We start from the raw sequence: 20577 nt of genomic DNA on the forward strand, positions 1-20577 counted from the left end.
GACGCTGTCTTGCTGTTACGTAACAGATTAGACCATGTGCTTTATGGGAATCTGGGAGGTGAAACTGGTCAAACAAAAGAAATTCAGCATTCTTAAGAACATAAGAAGGTGACTGATAACTTGGCAGCAGTGCCGGTTCTCTCCTGTACTCTTTCCCGCCTCCTCACACCCCAATGCCTCATGATTTCTTCCTCAAATCTTTTTTTCTTGCTTGGATTTCCTTATACCTTTCAATGAGCCTCTCTATCTGAATATTTGGCAGGAAAGTGGATACTAAGTGTTGGTAGAAGAGACTTTGACAAGGTCTGTTTCCCCTCTGTGCTCCTGCTCCCATCCTTGGCAAAATATCGGCAATAGTAGTGTTGTTGCCTGGGAAGTTGCCCAGTCCTCTCTCTGTTCACAATTCCCTCCAATTCTGCAGCCACATAAGATGGCAGCAGAGCAGGATCCGGGACAAGAGGCAGCTCCCCTGCCGAGAACACCGCCCCTGGAGCAGTGGGTGACACCAGGCCTCCTTGTGTGTCCATCGGGAAGGTGGCCATGGCTTAGTTGTTCTGGTCTAAAAGGGAGGGAACTGGGTTGGGAGAAGAGACCCCCAGAGAGCTGCAGGTCCCAGAGGGTTTGAGAAACAGGAGCCACAGGAGGGAAGGAGCCCTGAAGTGTGTTTGCCCAGCTGCTGGGGCGCCTGGCTCCAGCCCTTGTTTGGAAATGGCCCCGGGCAAAAGAAGAAAGGTAATAATACTTGAAGTAAACATTAGGGGCATAGAATATCAGCACTCACTAAACTTGACATTTATTTGAGACTTTAGGAAATGTGCTCAAAGGGAGAGGAGAGGCTGGGCTTGAATGCTGGGTGATATTTATGGGGGCTGAAGGGAAGGCTAACAAGGGAGCCCTTTTTTTGGAAGCCTCCAGGCAGGAGTGAGAGCAGGGGGTGTGACTTTATTTCCCTGAGAGAAGGAAAGAGGAAAGGCATGAGTCAAAGCCCTTTGATTTTGTTTGACCATTCTTTTTTCTCCACGTTTTCAAATTATCTCGGCCTGTTGACTTGTCACAGAGTTGATTGTGGACTTTGCTACTGCAGTGTTTATAAAGCACTGCAGGGGCCAGGGACTGCTATGACTGAGCCTGTGTCCAAGTTGAAGGCTCTGGGTGGGCCTAAGCTTGTTCTGATGCAAATCACTGATGTGTCTTATTTCTGGAAAATTCTAAAATCAGGGAGATGACATCCACTTCATAAAGCCTAGAGATATGGGTGCAGTCATCTCTCAAAGTGGCAGGAGTGCAGGGGGACTGAGAGGGACTTGGTCGGGTGGAACTTGAGCTGGAGTTGGGGGAGGATTTGGGTTGGTGGAGGGCAGAGAGGAGGGCCGTGCAGAGCAGGGGCGTGTTGTAGGAGAGGTGCCTCCTGTAGCTCATTGGATGGGGATTTTAGAGGACAGGAGCTGCTCATGTTCATTTTTGTATTGCCTGAACTCACACAGGGCCTGGCACTTTGGGAGTATTCTATAAATGACTGTTGAATGGAATGATGGTTTTGTAGCCCGTTAACTGGGCCTGATGTATTAGAAAGTGTGCGAAAATGTAGCCCATTAGCAGAAAGAAAATCTTACTGAAAAACCATCCCATGTACAAATGGAGCCTGGTGTGGCCACTTTACTTATGCTGCTGAGTTCTGCATCAGTCCACACCGAGGCCACCGCAGGGGCCGGGAGCTCCTCCTCAGACCTACCTCCGGTGCCTCAGTCTCTTTACCCCTCTGTTCTTCCAGGTCCTGCTCCCTCTGGTTTCCCCTCCATGCACTTGGGGTGGGTGTTGCATCCTGTGTCCCATTGGAGGGGGCTTCTGGTCTGTTAGGTCTAGTAATATAAAACACCCCCAAGACAAATGGACTTTTTTCTTGTTAACATCACACCTTCTTATGACGCATCTCAAGAACATTATTTGTGTCAAGAGTCTCTCTGATGTACAGAGGCCCTCCCTTCCCCAGGAAGGAGGTAAGGGGAATTTGGGAGAAAACACCGCCCTGCCTGGGTTACTTATTTCCCTATTCTACAGTGTACTTGGTAGACATTCAAAAATATTTGTTGACTTTGTCCATGATCCACATGGCTCTCATATAGTCATTTATTCATACATACATTCAGTGAGACTTTGAGCGCCTAGTGTGTGCCTGGTATTTGCTAGATGGTAGATGCTGAGATCAGGTGTGCTGCTGTCTCTGAGGAGCTCTCACTATACAGTGGCACCTAGGGTGACTGAATCCACCTGCCCCACTTTACAGACATGGAAATTAAAGTGCAGGGAAGTTATAGGATTAGTTCAACAACACAGTCAGTAGCCTCAAAGTTACAGGAGTAAATCAAGTTTTCTGACTTGCTGGATTTTCTATTAGTGTGCAGCTACCTGGCTGCTGCAGGTGCAGACGTGGTGAGCTCTGATAGGAGAGAGGACGTTCAGAGTGAAATGGGAGCCCTGAGCACTCTGGATTAGCCAGGAGGACATGCCGGGTCCAGCTGTGACCGCACAAAGGACCATCAGGGATATTTGTATTCTCTTTTTCACTTTGAGCTTGAAATGAAGAAAACTGATCCCAGGAAACCAAGAGTGGAAGATTTTTCACAGGGGATTAGTGAGATGCATCAAAAAGCCTGTGTTGGATGGGTGCTTGTAATCCCAGCACTTTGGGAAGCTGAGGAAGGAGGATGGCTTGGGCCCAGGAGTTTGAGACCAGTGTGGACAACATGGTGAGACCTTGTCTCTATAAAAAGTTTTTTTGGTTTTTGTTTTAAAAAGAAAACCCTTTTCTGATGTCTGTCACAGTGTTTCTCACTGAATGGTAATGGTCTGACTTTGAGTGGGTTTCATCCATAGCCTGGAGCTCTGTGAGGCAGGGACCAGGTGTGATTTACCTTTGTCTCTCCAGTGACAGTACACAGCAGGATCCGATAAATATTTCTTACAAAATAAAACTGAATAAAAAGTAGACATCTGCACAGGTGTGGGATGACTAAGCAGCAGCAGGAGCAGGAAAAGTCAGCGTCCCCAGATCAGCTGATACAGCGTTCAGCTTCTAGATAGGGGTGAGGTGCCAGGACGGGGATGGGGTTCCTGTGGCTCTGCTGCTCTGGGGAACACCCCTAGGATTCAGAGTGTCGGCTGTGGTTGCTGCACTTCACTAGCCCGTGGGAAAGTGAGCAGTGGGTGTGGGGCTTCAGGTGACCCTACGTGGGAAACGGCCGAGGGAAGATGGGGTAGGTGGCACATAGAGGTTGTTTTTTTATTTTTTTATTTTTATTTTTGAGACGAAGTTTTGTTCTTATTGCCCAGGCTGGAGTGCAATGGTGCAATCTTGGCTCACCGCAACCTCTGCTTCCCAGGTTCAAGCAATTCTCCTTGCCTCAGCCTCCCAAGTAGCTAGGATTACAGGCATGCGCCACCATGCCCGGCTATTTTTTTTTTTTGTATTTTTAGTAGAGACAGGATTTCTCCATGTTGGTCAGGCTGATCTTGATCTCCCGACCTCAGGTGATCCACCCACCTTGGCCTCCCAAAGTGCTGGGATTACAGGCATGAGCCACTGTGCCCGGCCAAGGCTGTTTACCAATATTTGAAGGTCGGTTGTATGAAAAAGTGTTAGACTTGGCCGGGTGCATTGGCTCATGCCTGTAATCTCAACACTTTGGGAGGCTGAGGCAGGCAGATCACCTGAGGTCGGGAGTTTGAGACCAACCTGGCCAACATGGCAAAACCCTGTCTCTACTAAAAATACAAAAATTAGCCGGGTGCAGTGGCGGGCACCTGTAATCGCAGCTATTCAGGAGGCTGAGGCAGGAAAATTGCTTGAACCCAGGAGGGGGAGGTTGCAGTGAGCCAAGATTGTGCCACTGCACTCCATCCTGGGTGACAGAGCCAGACTCCATCTCAAAAAAAAAAAAAAAAAAGGAAAAGAAAAAATGTTAGTGTCACATGCATCCATGTGAAGAGACCACCAAACAGGCTTTGTGTGAGCAATAAAGCTTTTAATCACCTGGTGCAGGCAGGCTGAGTCTGAAAAGAGAGTCAGTGAAGGGAGTTAGGATGGGGCAGTTTTATAGGACTAGGGTAAGCAGTGGAAAGTTACAGTTAAAGGGGGTTTTTCTCTTGCGGGCATGGTGGGGAGATCATAAGACTCATTGTCCAGAAGAAGAATGTCACGAGGTTGATCAATAGATCAATTGGGACAGGGCAGGATCAAGTCATGACAGAATGGCATAAGGCTGGTCAATCGGTTAAGATAGGAGTTGGCTGTTTCCCTTCTTTTGTACTTTTCGGTTGCCTCAGGCCATCTGGATGTATACATGCAGGCTTGGGTTCAGAGGCCTGACATTCCTGTCTTCTTATATTAATAAGAAAAATAAAACAAAATAGTGTTGAAGTGTTGGGGTGGCGAAAAAATTGTTTTTGGGGTGGTATGGAGAGATAATGGGCCATGTTTCTCAGGGCTGCTTCGAACGGGATTAAGGGCTGCGTGGACACCTTAAAGAAAATTTTATAATAGGTTGCATGGAATAGGAGTTTAGGCTGTGGGGAGATCTTGGGGCAGAGGATGGTACTATGGGGTTGTTAAAAGTAGCATTTGTCATATAGAATGATTAGTGATGGTCTGAATGCAGTTTTGTGTGAATTGAGAAACCAAACGGAAGACACAAGGCCCGAATAAGAGGAGAAAAAGAGGTACCAGAGGACTAAGAATTGGGAGGACCCAGGATGTCCAATTAGAGAGTGCCCAAGGGGGTTCAGCATAATTACTTGCTTGTTGGCGAGTTTTTGGGCTATATCCTTGAGTTTTTTTTATGTTGTCATATACTAGGCCAGATTGATTTAGGTAAAAGCAACACTCTTCATTTAAAAATATAGAGAGTCCTCCTTTTTCAGCAGTGAGTAAGTCAAGGCCTCGGCGGTTTTGGAGGACAACTGCAGCTAAAGAGTCAACCTTGGCCTGAAGGACTCATAGAGTTTGTGATATGTCTGTGATGCTAGCAGAGAAGTCATTAGAGAGGCTCTGGAAGGTCGTGACAGAGGCTGAAATGCCTGCTATTCCAGTTCTGAGCGCAATAGCGGAGGCAGAAAGTCCTAAACCGACAAGTAAGGGAATTAGTGGAATAACCTTTTTTTTGTCATGTCGTTGTCATGAGGGGAACAGGAAGCTTTTCAGTCCCATTCGCAAATTGAATTTTGGAAGTAAGGTAAACTAGTGTGCATGTGCTTGTCCAATTAGCAGGTAGACACATGTAGGCAGAGGATCCACAGAGGAAGAAGAGACCTTGTGCAAGGCAAAACTGGAAATGCAAAGTAAAAAGATGAGAAGGAATACTAAAAGAGGTGTCTTGTACTCAGACTCCTAGGGATCCAGCTAGGGCGGCAGCTGTCAGAGGTTGTAATGGGGACTGATGGGGTAACTGCATAGAGGGGGAGGTTCGATTTTCATGGTGTATGAGAAAACGTTGAGTGTCTACGAGCAACCTTTCACTGAATATTTACAGGGCTGGGTATAAGCAAACAAGAAGAGGGCCTGGGAGGAGAGTCTGACGAGCAAGGGGAAGGTAGTCAAGGATGGAGTGAAATACAGGGTAAGTGTCTTCCTAGGCAATAATAACTGCTAATGTTTTTAAGTTTGCCAGTATTGATAGAGGGCTTTTCTGTAATACGGAGCTGGGAGGCCCCAATTGTTTCAGTGATATGTGTAGTTGGGCTTTGGAGATGAAGAGTGAAGGAACATGGAGAAGGTGAAAGGTTACTTAGGGGAATTCCAGTGGGTCTTTGCCAAGAGATACATAAAGGAGTGGCCACAGGAATAGTAGTTTGTGTTGTGAGGGGTCCAAATATGGGGGGAGTAGAATTGATATAAGGAGAAAGATTTTTTAAGTAAGTGCGGAGAAGGGCGGCAGCTTGCTGATGTGAAATGTCTGGGGAGGTCTCGCTGGACCTGTCTAGAAAGTAAAGAATTTCTTTAGGAGGGTTAAGGTGTGAGGGCTGTTAAAGGAAGTTCGGAGGTGTAGGGAGACAGGAGATGTTGCTTAGTCTGTATGTAAGGCGGGGACAGCTATGTAGGCACAGGAAGAAAGGGAAATGCAAAGCCAGCAATTGTTCTCTAAGGAGGGATCAGAGACGGCTAGGAGAGAGTGAATGAGACTGATAGTGTGGTGGAGATAGCTGGGGAGAGGTAGAGGGTGGCATAAGAATGGGAATGAGAATAAGAGTGAGTATAAAAGTAAAGAATAGAACTTCATCAGGGTGGAAGTATTGGAGGGTGCCCTGCCAGCAAAGATCATCTATCCACTCTAAGAGGGAGTTAAGAGTGGCAGTTTGGGGATAGCACCAGGAGATATCCACTGTGATGGTTTGGAGGAACAGTGTAAACCGGCAGTGTAAACAAGAGCAGGGCATTTATGAGTAGTTGAGAATGGTGAATAAGAGTATGACTAGACAGAAGATAGTAGGGATGACAAGTTTTTTGGGGTGCAGTCCAAGTAGTGGGGGTGACTGCATAAAGCCCTGTTGCAAAAAGTAGGGTAAGGATGAACAGACCTAATAGAATGAAGGGACATATTAGGCTCATGAGGGTTATTACTGTTCTTCAGAAATACGAGTGAGTTTAAGGGAAGTAGGGGAGAGTACTTGCGACTTCCAGGAGGAAGACGAGAGATTAGGCTGGCTGTTTGATGGACACAGCTTTATTCTGGAACGGTGAACCCAATGGGGAGGATCCTGCAGGCGGACAGCAGTTGGGGTGCTAGAGATGACTAAGTAGGGTCCAGTCCATTGAGGTTGTAGAGTTTGAGGGGTCAGATTCTTAACAAGAACGGGTTGTCCAGCTAGGGTGTCTTCATATGGCTGGGAATCTGGAGTAGGCAAGAGAAGATTAGCAGCCTGGGGAATTTCCTGTCTAGCCTGCTGGAGGCCTGGAAGATAGTTGCTTAGAGGGCCAGTGTCTGGGACAAGGTTGGGGCCAAGCAAGAAAGTGTGTCCATGTAAAAGTTCAAATGGACTGTACCCTGTAGCATCTCGAGGACAGGCTCTAATTCTGAGAAGGGCAAGAGGTAAAAGTACTGTCCAGTCCTTTTTAAGTTGGAGACTGAGCTTGGTGAGGTATGTCTTTAAAAGACCATTAGTCCGTTCTACTTTTCCTGAAGATTGAGGACGGTAAGGGGTATGAAGTTAGACTTATTTCAGCCTACAGAGAGTAGGATGAGAATTGGTGAGTGTGTATCAGACACATTTTGGCTCAGGATGGAAAAGAACTGTCACAGTAAAGTAAGTTTCCTTGGGAAATTACAAGTTTACTGGTGGAGTTCAGGCCTGAGCTGGGTGTCTGAAAATACCTGTTAAGAGTGATTTCTAAGGTTACATGGGCAGAGCTTGGCTTGAAACTAGGTTTCCCACTGATACCACATATTAGGTATTATACAAACTGTCCTTTGCAATGAGACACGGCCCTATGATGCAGGCTGAGCTCTCTGACAGTTACTTCCTGTCTTTGTGGGCGGTTGTGATTTTATCTCCTTTGTGACCTGGACTTTGCCTCCTACCCTTTGCTCTTGCCAGCCCTCCCACTTCCTTTACTGGTGACAAGGTTTAAGTGCATTTACTGATGATGGTCACAAGGTGGCAGCACTGCCTCACTGGTGTTTCCTAAGACCTCTGCTCGGACGTGGGCCAGTCTAAGATGCTGTTAGGATTAAGGGCATGAATGAGGCTAAAGGTAAACTTTATTTTCCTTTTTTTATCCTGTGAAGTAACAGAATTTGAGGTGAGTGTGAAATAATTGCATTTTAGAACTGGAAGTGCCATGTGCGGTGGCTCATGCCTGTAATCCCAACACTTTGGGAGGCTGAAGCAGGAGGATGGTTTGAGCCCAGGAGTTCCAGACCAGCCTGGGCAACATGGTGAGACCTCATCTCTACAAAAAATAAAAAAATTAGCCGGGCACGGTGACACATGCCTGTGGTCCCAGCTACTTGAGAGCCTGAGGCAGGAGGATTCCCTTGAACCCAGGAGGTCCAGGCTGCATTAAGCTATGATCCTGTCACTGCATTCCATCCAGCCTGGGTGACAGAATGAGACTCTGTCTCAAAAAACTCCAAAAATGAATACAAAATTAAAAAGTCTGGTAGAAATGCTTCACAAACTTTAATGTGCTCACAGATCACCCAAAGATCTTGTTTAAATGCAGATTCTGATTCTTCTGGTGGGGCCTGAGAGTCTGCATTTCTTTTTTTTATGATTGGCATTTTCACAAGATTCTGCATTTCTAAGGAGAATTTGGACGATGTCATTGCTGCTGGTTGGTGGAGCACACTTTGAGTAGCAAGGCTTGAGTATCATTTAGAGATTAATTCTCACTGCATCTGATTTATGGATGAGGAGAAACTGAGGTGTGGAGATGGAATAGAGCTTGCCCTCCATAGCCATGCCCTCACCGCATGACTTTTTGCGTTTAAACCCAGGGCTTCAGCTCTTTGTCCAGTCCTTGCCTCATGCATCACATGGCCCCTTCACTGTTGTTGGTGGCATCTCTTTAGCTTAGGAACTCAGAACCCCATTTTTATCACCCACTCTGGGCTTGGCTCAACATGTCACTTTGACTGGTTTTCCCCTTACTCAAAACCTTCACTGACTCTTCTGTAATTCACAAGATCAAGTTCGAATGTCTGTGTCCAGTGTTCATGCCTCTATAACATATGTATGATCCCCCTTTAGCAAGCTTACCTAACTTCCCTGGTTTATTTTTGTTTTTGTTTTTGTTTTTGAGACGGAGTCTTGCTCTGTTGCCCAGGCTGGAGTGCAGTGGCACCATCTTGGCTCACTGCAAGCTCCGCCTCCCGGGTTCACGCCATTCTCCTGCCTCAGCCTCCCTAGTAGCTGGGACTACAGGTGCTTGCCACCATGCCTGGCTAATTTTTTGTACTTTTAGTAGAGACGGGGTTTCACCGTGTTAGCCAGGGTGGTGATGGTCTCGATCTCCTGATCTCGTGATCTGTCTGCCTCAGCCTCAAAAGTGCTGGGATTACAGGCGTGAGCCCACCGCGCCTGGCCACTTCCCTGTTTTTAAACCATCTCTTTCTGCTCTAGCTCTCCCTGCTCCTTCCTGTTCCCTACACATACTCCGTTCTGGTCTCTCTCAGTGGTAGTGGTGGTGGCATGGGCTCTGGTGTTAGACTCACTGAGTTTCTAATCCAACATCCACCAACAACCTTGGCAAGTTACTTCACCTTTTTGAGGATCAGCATCCTCCTGTGAAAAAACCCCACATGGTGGTTGAGAGGAGTAAATAAAAAATCATCTGTACCTTATAAATATATATACCTACTATGTACCCCCAAATGTAGAAATTAAAAAAAAAAGTAAAACAACATCTGCAAACCCACTCTCATTCCTGAGACCCTCTTCAAAGCTAGCATCTACAGCAGTGCCTGCCACCTGGTTTCCTTGGCGTGTGTTTCTCCTTGTCTCTGCTTTCCTAAGGTTGAACCCTTCAGGACCTCACCTGAATCCCGTCTGTTCCATGAAACCTTTCCCAGCCATTCCTGACGCAGTTGATCCCTCGCTTCTATAAATTATTTTACCCATGTATGGGCATTTAATTACATGCCAGCCCTCTCAGTGAGACCCCATAGGGAGGCTGGAAGGGTATTGGATGTGTGCGAATTGAAGGTTAATTGAATGAATTCTTTTCTTACTACCCACTGAGGGTTAGAGCTGCCGTCTCTTTTTTTCAGCTAGTCCCAGCAGCAGTTCCTCCTGCACCAGCTGCACCAGACCCTGGCAGGCATGTGAATACCTTAGGGATTGCTCTTGTCAGGGTCCTTCCTGCCTCTGGGTTTTGGTTAAATTGGTGTTTCCTTTTGCACGATATCAGTGGTCCCTCTAAGGGAGAGATTGATGATATCTCTTTATGGAAATGCCAAGATAATAACTGAGGAAGTTGAACTCAATATCTTATTGCTTAACCAGCCTGGTTACAGGAGATGTGTACACACTTTCTTGTTTCATTAAAGTTACAACAGTCTTTACTCTCTTACTTCAGAAGAGACTGGGGACAAAAGACCAAGTGGGAGTGTGGGCAACATAGCGAGACCCCATCTCTACAAAAAAAAAATTAGCTGGGTGTGGTGGTGTGTGCCTATAGTCCCAGCTACTTTGGAGGTCGAGGTGTGAGGATTGTTTGAACCCAGGAGCTCAAAGCTGCAGTGAACTATGATCACGCTATTGCACTCTGGCCTGGGTGATAGACCAAGAAAGAAAAAAAAACAAGTGGGGAGGACAGGGTGGTTTAGGGGAGTTAATGTACCTCTAACCTGGATTCTCTGAATTGTTCTTTCAATCATGTCTGGAAGTGTACATCTTTGTATGTGTGGTCATATATTTATATCACATCACTCATAATTCCCTGCCTGTCAGTGGCAATTAGGAGATCACGTCAGTCAGGCTTAGGATATTAAAATTATATAGTATGTGCTTTCACTGGAGCAAAGGTTTCTCTGAAGTCTGGAGAGAAAATGGACCAGTAGGGCTGGACCCTTTACTTGAGGTCCTGCCTTCTCTTTTTATTGGACAGCAGCCTACTCAGCCATCACTTTCCCAATCAGGGGCTTTTTTTTTTTTTTTTTGAGATGGAGTCTCGCTCTGTCGTCCAGGCTGGAGTGCAGTGGCACGATCTCGGCTCACTGCAAGCTCCACCTCCCGGGTTCATGCCATTCTTCTGCCTCAGCCTCCTGAGTAGTTGGGACTACAGGCGCCCGCCACCATGCCTGGCTAATTTTTTGTATTTTTAGTAGAGACGGGGTTTCACCGTGTTAGCCAGGATGGTCTTGATCTCCTGAGCTCATGATCCACCCACCTCAGCCTCCCAAAGTGCTGGGATTACAGGCATGAGCCACCGCGCCCGGCCAATTAGGGGCTTTTTAACCTTCCCATTTTCCTATAAAGGGTCCATGCCAATGTTCAGATATATTTATTGTGCCTGGAACTGGATGTTCTTTTAAAAAGTGAATCCCAAGGATGGCTTCCTAGCAGATTTCCAGGATTCTAATCTTCACTGTCTAAACTGTGGGTTTCCAACCTTGGATACTGATTAGAGTCGCTTGTAGGGCATTTAAAACCTACCAATGCTTGTGCCTTCCCGCAAGAGAGTGTGATTTGATTGATGCATGATGTGGCCCACGCACTGGTTGTTTATGAATGCTTCCAAGGAAAATGGTCATTTTACAGTGGGGGAACTGTAGCCCAGTGCTCAAAGTTAACATCTCCAGTAATCAGAGATACTGACATCTTAGGGCATCCTAATATGATGGATGGAGAAGGCGCAGCATCACCTCTGTAGTATTCTTGCCCAATGTATATAACTTTAGTTTCATCATGAGAAACAACTAGAAAAGCCCAAACCGAGTGTCATTATACAAAATAACTCACCAATACTCTTCGCAAATGTTAAGGTCATGAAGGCAAGAGAAATTCTGAGGAACTGTCCCAGATTAAAGGAAACTGGGAGGACAGAGCAATGAGATGCAATGTCTGATCCTAGATTGGATCCTGGTCCAGAAAAAGAACATTAGTGGGAAGATAAAGGGGATTTGAATAAGGTCTACAGATTGATTCATTGTACAGTATCAGTGATCATTTACTGATTTTGATGATTATACTGTGGTTATCTAAAATGTTAATATTTGGGGAGGCTGAGTGAAAAGTATATGAAGACCCTGACTATTTTGTAGAAGTTTTTTGAAAGTCTGAAATTATTTCAGATGAAACTAAAGAAAGGAAAAGAAAGCTTCCAGGTAATTCTACTGAGTTGCCAAAGCTGAAAACCACTTCTCTAAGTTATCTTGCTTAATAATACTGTCAAGAGTAATCTTCCTGGAAATACCATATTGTTATGTTTGTGACCTTTTCAAAGCTTTCCAGTGATTGCTGTCATCTAGGATGAAGTTCCTGCTCCTTAGGCTACCATTTAAAGCCCCATAGCATGGCCTCAATCTACTCCGTTGATCTACGTGGAAGGACTTAACCTACATTTTACTTTCTCATGCCTGAGCTTATTCTAATTCTTTTACTCCTTCCTATATAATACCCTTGCCTTCCTGTTCAGCCTCCTGAGCTGTTCTTTGTGCTGTGGCCCATTTCAGACCCTGTCTCTTCATTGAAGCCTGTATAGTTATTCCTGTTAGAAGCAATCATCCTTCCTTTCTTTGAATTCTGGTAGGTACTGTGGTGTGGAGTGAACCACGAGCTTTAGATTCAGAAATATGTGAGTTTGAATCCTTTGACAGTTCCACCTTTAACCAGTTCTGAGATAAGAGACAAGTTTATCAACATCTTGGAATAGAGGGGTAATAGAGTACCTGCATCAAAGGGTCATTGTGACCATTAGATCAGATGCAAACATAAAGGTCCTCCGCACAGCATATAGCAGATTCTTTCCTCAGCAAACTCAAAGATAAAATCAAGATAAATGCCTTGATTTTAGCCCAGAGAAATCTATTTTGGACTTTTGACCTCCAGAACTATAAGAACTGGGAAAAATGTATGTAGTTTTTACATTCCAGGAGGTTGCAGTCTGCTACATAGTGAAAAGGGACTGGAAAAAATAGGCCAAAATGTTAAACAACGATTAGGTCTAGATTATGGGTGGAAAATAGAATATAAGTGATAGTTATTTTTTCTTTCATACTTTATGTCTTAATTTTCAAAGGTAAGAAATTAAAGGTAATTACTGTCAGGCCTCTGAGCCCAAGCTAAGTCATCATATCTCCAGTGATCTGCATGTATACATCCAGCTGGCCCGAAGCAACTGAAGAACCACAAAAGTAAAAAGAGCCAGTTCCTGCCTTAACTGATGACATTCTACCATTGTGATTTGTTTCTGCCCCACTCTAACTGATCAATTGACCTTGTGACATTCTTTTTCTTGGACAGTGAGTCTCATGATCTCTCCACCGTGCACCTTGTGACCTCCACCACTCCCCACAAGAGAAAACCACCTTTAACTGTAATTTTCCACTACCTACCCAAATCCTGTAAAACTGTCCCCCCCATTCTCCCTTTGCTGACTCTCTTTTCAGACTCAGCCCACTTGCACCCAAGTGCCTGTATAGTAGACTGTCTTCACATGGACGTGAGTAACAATTACATTGCGATGTTATAATAGAAGTATTTCAATGTACCTGTTAAATCCTCTGGGCGATCACTGAGAAGGCATATCTTTGAGTGTAAGGATGAATTTGCCAAGGACAGGAGTGACGTTATAGGCACAGTTTTTGCAAAGGCAGGAAGAGAGGGCCTTATCCTTCAATGTAAATGGTCCATCATTTCCATGGATCAAACTCAAAGGAATGACTAGTCATCAAGGAATGTGTTCAGTGACATCTTATGGGGGTAAACTGAGACATTCCGGGAGCCTGGAATCAATGTGAAGTAGTTTCAGACTTGGTGGCAGGGGAGAATGTGCTCCTAAAATCTGTTGTTTAGGGCTCAGCCTTTTCTGCTTTTTTCCTCCTATTATTTCTTAACAATGCTGAGGTGGGCAGGGCCCCAGTCCCGGAACAGGTCACCTGTACTTAATAGGAAGGTTTGTTTCCTTTGTTGAAAGGGGTGGGTATATAGCCCTGAGTTTGTTTTTTTTTTGTTTTTCTTTACTAGCAATTAGGGAAACATAGAGTGGCTCCTTTCTCTACTAATAGCCTCATAATGGAGCCATCTAAATCTCTTACTGATTCCTCTAACCTCCAGGGAGCCACAGCTTTCCCCAGTCCTCCTAGATCCTGGGGGAATCAGAGGACCTTGTGTAAGCACTATGTGAGGAAACCAGAAAACCTAGGGGTAAGAACTCTTGTAATTGCCTCTATTTTTTTTTCTCTCTTTTAAAATATTTTAAACTTTTATTTTAGGTTCAGGGCTCCATGTACAGGTTTTTTGTTTTTGTTTTTGTTTTTTGAGACAGAGTCTCGCTCTGTCGCCCATGCTGGAGTGTAGTGGCGCGATCTCTGCTCACTGCAACCTCCATCTCCTGAGTTCAAGCAGTTCTCCCACCTCAGCCTCCCGAGTAGCTGGGATTACAGGTGCCAGCCACCACTTCCAGCTAATTTTTATATTTTTGTTAGAGATGGGGTTTCACCATGTTGGCCAGGCTGGTCTGGAACTCCTGACCTGAGGCAATCCGCGGCCTCCCAAAATGCTGGAATTACAGGCGTGAGCTACCGTGCCTGGCCTGCAGGTTTGTTATACAGGTAAACTTGTGACTCAGGGGTTTCGTATACAGACTATTTTGTCACTCGGGTACTTAGTACCCAACAGGTTTTTTGTTTTTTTTTTCTGATCCTCTCCCTCTTCCCACCCTCCACCCTCAAGTAGGCCCCAGTGTCTGTTGTTCCCCTCTTTCTGTCCATGTGTTCTCATTTAGCTTCCACTTATAAGTGAGAAGACACAGTATTTGGTTTTCTGTTCCTGTATTAGTTTGCTAATCTATTTTATTAAAGTATGTTTCCCTTTCACCCCTCCTCCCTCCCCACCCTAATATTTTAGGGCTAAGCCCTCATCACTGGACACAAAGAAACTGGTTTCTTAGATGCTGCTATGCTTTGGTTCCACCCACCAAGACAATGGGCCTATTTTTTTCTATAATCAGAGGCCCTGTGTTTGGCCCGTACAGTTCTACCTTGAACTGGTGCCAAAGCTCACACCTTCCTGTTCCGTTCCTTCCAGGTCATCTCAGAATCTGCAGGCTTGTGGGGCAGGGTAGGGAGTCCTGAGTTGTGACCACAGAAAGGGGAAAGCTGTGGGAATCCAAGACAGTTGTTCTTGAGAGAGTCTTCTAGGCCTGTTGGCAGAAGAAGCAGAATTGTGGGCCAGGACCTGGGTCCTGGTGTTGGTGACTGAGCTCTGACTTTGAATGAGTAGATTTGCCTATCTAGGCCTTAGCTGTGCCTGCTGCAAAATGAGATTTGAGATGAACTCAAGCCCTTACAGCTTGACTGCTCTGGCCATACGTTTTCTTTTCTCTTCCTCATTGAAATCTATATCATTCCTTCAGGGCCCAAGGACCCACGCTCAGAAGAAATCAATTTGGCTAATGTCCTTATGAGAGGGGACCAACCCTCAGGCTTTATGTGCTCTTTGGCCTTTTACGCAAGAGTGGAGAGGGTGGATATTTTTGTTCTGGTCTTCTTTTGGTGCTCTTTGATAGCAGGAAGGGCAGAGTCCTGACAGACTGTGAAAGTCTTGACCACCAGCTTAAGGAGTCTGGACTCTTGTGAGTGTGGAACTACCAGAGGCTTAAAGTGGGAAGTGACCTGTGTCTCAGGACACATACTCTAGGAGAAGTGTGGCTGTGCAGAGTCCACATGAGAGACTCAGATCTGAAGTGAGAAATCAGAGGGCATGAAGAACAGGGGCATAGGCGTGAGCCATTTGAGGAAGAGTTGGAGGTCTTTGTGAGTGACCAGACGGGAGGAGATGGGAAGGAGGGGCCTGAAGATGGCTCTGAGCTGTGTCTAGTTTGGGATTTTGGGTGGACCAGATGTCATTAGCCCCAAGATAAGGGTGGGGCTAGGTTGATTAGGGGCTGAAATGCTAAACCTAGTTTTGAATGTTAGATAAGATGCCTATGGGCCATCCAGGTGGAACTACTGTGTGGGGAGTGGGAAGAATACAGCTGGGGCTGGAGCCAGGGAGTGGTAGAGGGTGAAGAGGAAAGAGGGAGTGAGCTGGGGGGGGTCTCTGCCTCTGTGGTAACTTCACACCTGCTCTCCTGCGTCGAGCTCGTGGCTGTGTTCTACTCTTTCCCTCTCTGTTCTCTGATCAGAGCAATTTTTCAGGGTTTTGGCTGGATAGATATTATTAGCCCAGGGGTCACATATTTACTACCAATAGGTCTTTTGGAAAATGGGGACTGTGAATCAATGAATGGAGAGGTGAAAAGAGAGTGAAGGAAGGACTTTTGGAGAAAGATAATAGGGAAGAGGAGGCAGGTGAAACACATGCTATAAAATGTGTTAGCATTCATTATAAACTATAAAAAGCACAATGCAAATGTAGAGTTCTGCTGAGAACACTGTGACCATGGGTTGGAAGGGGGAGAGGTGAGACTAGGAGGGTAAAGGGGAAGAAGTAGCTTAGAAGGATGAAGCCAAAAGCCAGGCTACTAGATCTAGATGTCTCCTTGGAAGGCTCTCTACTGCTTAAAAATTACTTGGCCTATCCACTCTCTTTGGTGTAATGAGTTTTTTTTTGTTTTGTTTTGAGACAGAGTTTTGCTCTTGTTGCCCAGGCTGGAGTGCAATGGCACAATCTTGACTCACCGCAACCTCCACCTACCGGATTCAAGTGATTCTTCTGCCTCAGCCTCTGGAGTAGAAGGGATTACAGGCATGTGCCACCACACCCGGCTAATTTTGTATTTTTAGTAGAGAGGGGGTTTTGCCATGTTGGCCAGGCTGGTCTTGAACTCCCGACCTCAGGTGATCCGCCCGCCTTGGCCTCCCAAAGTGCTGGGATTATAGGCATGAGCCACTGTGCCTGGCCTGGGTGTAATGAGTAATGGGTTTTATATGTTTATATGACAATATTAAATGCTAATAGCCAACAAATATTGTATGCTTACAATTAGTACATCTAACACAGCTAGTGTAACTAATATTGTGTACTAATAGTACAATGAGTGGCCAACAAATATTGTGTACTCAGTACATACCAAGCAGTGTGCTAAACACTTTAACTAGATTACCTCAGTTGATCCTCACAACAGCACATGTGGCGGGTACTTTTATTGGCCCCATTTTACAGATGAGGGGAGTGAGGTATAGTCATTTGCCCAGGGCCTTGCAGCTTGTATGCTGGAGCCAGAATATGAAGCCAGGCCGCCTGGGGGACTATATAGCATGTGGTCTTAATCACTCAGCAGTTCAGGGTAGTTCAGTACATTCTATACTTTTCTGTTTTTTTTTTTTTTTTTTTTTTTTTGAGATGGAGTCTTGCTCTGTCACCCAGGCTGGAGTGCAGTGGTGCAATCTCGGCTCACTGCAACCTCTGCCTCCCAGGTTCAAGTGATTCTCCTGCCTCAGCCTCCCGAGTAGCTGGGACTACAGGCACGCGCCACCACGCCCGGCTAATTTTTGTATTTTTAGTAGAGACAGGGTTTCACTGTGTTGGCCAGGGTGGTCTTGAACTCCTGACCTCGTGGTCTGCCCACCTCAGCCTCCCAAAGTGCTGGGATTACAGATATGAGCCACCGTGCCTGGCCTTTTCTGTGTTTTTTTTTGTTTGTTTTCTTTTGTTTCCTTTTACCTCTAACGAAGACATAGATAAAATGCAGCTCAGGTACAGAAAGTGTCAACTTTCAGGTTGACTCCCAGATTGAGAGCAGGAATGCTGAGGAAAGCAACAGGGTAGGACTTCTCATAGAGTGGTCCTTGGATCATCTGTATTGGAATCTTCGAAGATGTTTATTAAAAACTGAGATCTAGGCCGGGCGTGGTGGCTCACACCTGTAATCCCAGCACTTTGGGAGGCCGAAGTGGGCAGATCACAAGGTCAGGAGATTGAGACCATCCTGGCTAACACGGTGAAAACCCGTCTTTACTAAAAATACAAAAATCAGCCGGGCATGGCGGCGGGCGCCTATAGTCCTGGCTGATGGGGAGGCTGAGGTAGGAGAATGGCGTGAACCCAGGAGGCGGAGCCTGCAGTGAGCCGAGATCACGCCACTGCACTCCAGCCTGGGCAACAGAGCGAGACTCCATCTCAAAAACAAACAACCGAGATCTAGGCCAGGTGCGATGGCTCATGCCTGTAATCCCAGCACTTTGGGAGGCCGAGGTGGGGGATCTCTTGAGGTCAGGAGTTCAAGACGAGCCTGGCCAACATGGTGAAACCCTGTCTCTACTAAAAATATAAAAATTAGCTAAGCATGGGGGTGTGCACCTGTACTCTCAGCTACTCAGGAAGATGAGGTGGGAGAATTGCTTGAACCCAGGAGGCAGAGGTTGCAGTGAGCCGAGATTGCGCCACTGCACTCCAGCCTGGGCAACAGAGTGAGACGGTCTCAAAACAACAACAACAACAACAACAAACAAACAAACAAAACAAAAAAAACCCTGAGATCTATAGTTGTCACTTGGGCCAACTGAAAGAAGAATTTCTCAAACATTGATGTTTGAGGCCTACTGATTTAAGGCTGAATATCTGGTTCTGGAAGGAAATGGAATCTTGGCTTCTTCAGTCACCACAGTTTGGGTCTTGTTCCTCTGTAAAATTAACAATGTAGGCCGGCACGGTGGTTCACGCCTGTAATCCCAGCACTTTGGGAGTCTGAGGCGGGTGGATCCCTGATGTCAGGAGTTTGAGACCAGCCTGGCCAACATGGTGGAACCCTGTCTCTACTAAAAATACAAAAATTAGCCAGGCTTTGGTAGCGCATGCCTGTAATCCTGGCTACTAGGGAGGCTGAGGCAGGAGAATTGCTTGAACCTAGGGGGTAGAGGTAGCAGTGAGCCAAGATCACGCCACTGCACTCCAGCCTGGGCGACAGAGCGAGACTCCATTTCAAACAAACAAACAAACAAAACCCAAAACAATAATGTGGTCCGTGCTCTCTTTCTTTCTTTGGGCTCTTGGAGGGGTGGGGTGGGAGGACCAAGAGTGGCTAAAATTGCACTTGCCTTTATACCAGAGGAGGCAATGTGAGGCAGCATCTCTTACATTTGCCTTTCATTTATTTTTCTCCCCCAGATGGGTTTCACTTCTCTCTCTGTCCCGTTGGGGAACTTCCCAGCTGAGGACCTCCATGTGGTTTGGTGCTCGGTTGGGCGATGAGCATTGGGAGGGGAGCAGTTGTAGTGACTTCTCTCGGGCCTGCCATGCTCTGCCATGGAGGTGGAGTGACATGAAGTTTAGCTGCTTCACCTCAGTCTGCTCAACAGTGGGGACTGCTGAGAGCAGTGAATGGGGGACAGTGGAATTGCAGCCTGGGATGTGAAACGGGCATCCTGTTACCTGCTGCTGTACTCTTCACGTGTCCTCATCTTTTGTGACTCCCCTAGGGCCCTGAGCTGAGCAAGACAGACAAACAGGAGGAAGTATTAATCTTTCTGCTTCCATCTCATCCACTAGCAAGTTTGGAGGGCCAATCCAGTTATACCCACTGCCTCGGGTGAGGACATCAGAGAGTTTTATGCAGCTCAGTTTTGGGGATGTTCATACACTCTGGCCTCAGGAAGATCCAGAAGTGAGGGAAAGGCTCTGGGCTGGGAGTGAGGAGGCCTTGTTCTGTGTCAGCTAAGCTACCAACTTTCCTTGTTACCATGAGAAAGTCACTCGCTCACTCTGGACGGGAGTTTTCTTATCTGTAAGCTGTTGGATTTGAGTGAGATCATCTTTTGTGTTCTCAAGTTCTGATTCTGTGATTAACAGTGGTAGGTTGAGGCAGGTGTGGCAGAGCCCCGAATGCTGCTTTTTATGTCACATGTGCCTCCCTCCCCCAAAAGGAACAAGTAGTGAGTTTTATTTGCATCTCTTCTTGAATAGCTCTGTGTTTCTAAGGGCTGAAGAGGCCCACTGTGGGTGTGGTGAGGAGAGTCTGGAGGCAGGAGCTTCCTTTGGCTCTGGGGAAGGAGGCCCAGTTGGTAGCTTCCCTGCCATTGCACAGACTTCTCATGTTCCAGTAATAACATGACTCCCCTCCCTGTTCTGCCTGCCTCTCTAATATTCAGTTTCTAGAGTAGGCTATGATTGTTTTGATAGATTTCCCAACTGTTTCCTGCCTATGGGTCTTTGAAGCAAATAGCAGGAAATTCTTTTCATAGCCATCAGGGTCTCTGTTTCGTATTTCCCCTTTTCCATAGAACCTGACAGATCCAGGGCACAGAGAGACACATGTGCATGCTCCAGCTCCCAGTATTCATACAGATATGGTGAAGGGTAGGTGGAGTTAGATTCTTACGGTTTGGTTAGTATTGTCTGGGGAGCTCCTGTAACACATGTGAGATTCTGTGTTCTGTGATAATGTCTTGTATGTCACTGCTACTTAAGAGTTTAAGGTGAAGCTTTGTGAGTGTATTACATGTGTCTGGTGCATGCGTGTGGGTCAGAATGTGGATCAGTGGCTGCTGATGTGCTGATGCTGAGAGGAAGTGATTTAGGAGCTGGGCTTGCTCTCTTTATGTTTCTGCTTTTTGTGCAATGTCCTGGTAACTTGTCAGAGGCTGGATAAGATGTTAGAAATTTTCTTAATCCAGTCTGAAATCCGCCTTGTTTTATTCCTGGGTATGAATCATGTGAGGGGTTGGGAGGTGGAGGATGAAATTCCCATACCTTCTGAATAGTCCAAGGTCAGTTCTCAGAAATCAGATGTTGGGCCGGGCGCGGTGGCTCACGCCTGTAATCCCAGCACTTTGGGAGGCCGAGGCGGGCGGATCACGAGGTCAGGAGATCGAGACCATCCTGGCTAACACAGTGAAACCCCGTCTCTACTAAAAAATACAAAAAATTAGCCGGGCGTGGTGGCGGGCGCCTGTAGTCCCAGCTACGCGGGAGGCTGAGGCA

The 20577-nt window shown here is 46.3% G+C and overlaps 1 long non-coding RNA gene across 1 annotated transcript in view; it reads left to right on the plus strand.

The window, feature by feature from the left end:
• LOC129528551 (uncharacterized) overlaps positions 1-20577 on the plus strand; it is a 105731-nt gene that overhangs the window by 18243 nt on the left and 66911 nt on the right. The window lies entirely within an intron of this gene.

This window comes from Gorilla gorilla, chromosome 20, assembly GCF_029281585.2.
Source record: "Gorilla gorilla gorilla isolate KB3781 chromosome 20, NHGRI_mGorGor1-v2.1_pri, whole genome shotgun sequence".
Taxonomy (NCBI): Eukaryota; Metazoa; Chordata; class Mammalia; order Primates; family Hominidae; genus Gorilla; species Gorilla gorilla.